This window comes from Phyllobates terribilis, unplaced genomic scaffold (genome assembly GCF_046119375.1).
Source record: "Phyllobates terribilis strain yellow unplaced genomic scaffold, ASM4611937v1 Scaffold_764__1_contigs__length_703092, whole genome shotgun sequence".
NCBI classification, from domain to species: Eukaryota; Metazoa; Chordata; class Amphibia; order Anura; family Dendrobatidae; genus Phyllobates; species Phyllobates terribilis.
Window position 1 is genome coordinate 192501 of NW_027363524.1, and position 1792 is coordinate 194292.

Consider the following 1792-nt stretch of genomic DNA (forward strand, 5'->3'; position numbering starts at 1 on the left):
CTACGAGCTTTTTAACTGCAGCAGCTTTAGTGTACGCTACTGGAGCTGGAATTACCGCGGCTGCTGGCAAAAGACTTGCCCTCCAATAGATCCTCGTTATAGGATTTAAAGTGTACTCATTCCAATTGCCTCGAAAGAGTCCTGTATTGTTATTTTTCGTCACTACCTCACCGGGTCGGGAGTGGGTAATTTGCGCGCCTGCTGCCTTCCTTGGATGTGGTAGCCGTTTCTCAGGCTCCCTCTCCGGAATTGAACCCTGATTCTCCGTTACCCGTGGTCACCATGGTAGGCACAGAAAGTACCATCGAAAGTTGATAGGGCAGACACCCGAATGGATCGTCGCGGTCACGGGGACGTGCGATCGGCCCGAGGTTATCCAGAGTCGCAACGCTTACGGGGAGAGCGCGGCAGGGGGGAGGCCGCGGAGGACCGTCCCGACGCCGCGCCCGGGACCCCGGATTGGTTTTGATCTGATTAATGCACGAATCCCTGGCGGTCAGCGCTCGTTTGCACGTATTAGCTCTAGAATTATCACAGTTGTCCGAGTCAACGGTTTGGAGCGATCAAAGGAACCATAACTGATTTAATGAGCCATTCGCAGTTTCACTGTACCGTCCGTGTGTACTTACACGTGCATGGCTTAATCTTTGAGACAAGCATATGCTACTGGCAGGATCAACCAGGTAGCCCCCCAACACGACTGGACCGCGTCGAGGTTCGGGAGAGGAGAGGCCTGCGGGAAGAGAGGGGGGGCGGCGGAAGAGCCCCGCGGCGGCAGGGCGCCCGGACGGAACGGGTATAGGCAGGGCGTGCGGCGTCCGGAGAGGATGCGGGATGGCATGGGGCTTCCCTGGGGGGGGCGGGGAACGGAGCCCTCGCAGCACCGGGGACATGTGCGGGAGGAGCGGCTCGCTGTGCGGTGCGTGGTCCCGAAGCGGCAGGCGTCTGGAAAACACCCCTTGCACGGGGAGGGCGAGGTGACTGGCCTCCGGAGGACGCCACGGCCGCCCCCGTCTCACCAACCGCACCCAAGGCAACACACAGGGTCGCTCGGGGAGATGGCGTGCGGGGGTGGGCCTATGTGGCGCCACCGTCTGGCTTAGACCTGCCTCCGCCGCGGGGGGTCCTCGACCCACCGGCGGACAGGCACGAGGATTGGGAGAGGGGGGCTGGCCGTCAGGGTCCGCCGCGGCTCCGGCACTAACCCGACGACGCGGAGGTCGCGTGGGTGGTCGTCGGCCAGGCCGTGTCGGCGTCGCCTTCCAGAGTAGTCCCTCTTCCCGCTCGCGCCCGTAACCTCAAAGGGATGCCCGAGCGGCTTTTCCTCCCAGGGCTGCTCCCCGCCCGGGGGCGGGAGCGCATGGGGAACCCCAGGTCGGCCTTTCACCGTACTCCCTACCTCTTGGCCCTCGTTCCTTCTCCCGTTCTCCATCTAACCCCTTGGCTCTGGGGTTTCCGCGCTCGCTCTCTCTCTCCTTCTCCCTGCCGAGCCGCCAGGGAGGATGAGGGTCGAAGGGGAAAGGTGACGGTCGGGCTGGGGCACACCACACGGTGAGAACCCCCTTCGCCTGCCTCCACACATCTGTCGTCCTCCCCACTGACGTAGGGGCCCGGGAAAAGACTGGAAATCGCGAAGCTCGGCAGTGGCGCGGAGACGCCACCCACCGCCGCCGCTGTCGCCACCGCCGCGGAGGCCGCCCTGTCGGACGCGAGGGGCGGCGCGGGCCTCCGCTGGCCGGTTACGCATCTGGAAGAAAAGGGCCGCCCTCGGAGAAGATCGGTGTGCTTCCCC

At 64.0% G+C, this 1792-nt stretch overlaps 1 pseudogene; it reads right to left on the reverse strand.

The window, feature by feature from the left end:
* Positions 1 to 686, reverse strand: part of LOC141239071 (18S ribosomal RNA) — a 1868-nt pseudogene extending 1182 nt beyond the window's left edge.
* Positions 687 to 1792: the final 1106 nt, after the last annotated feature.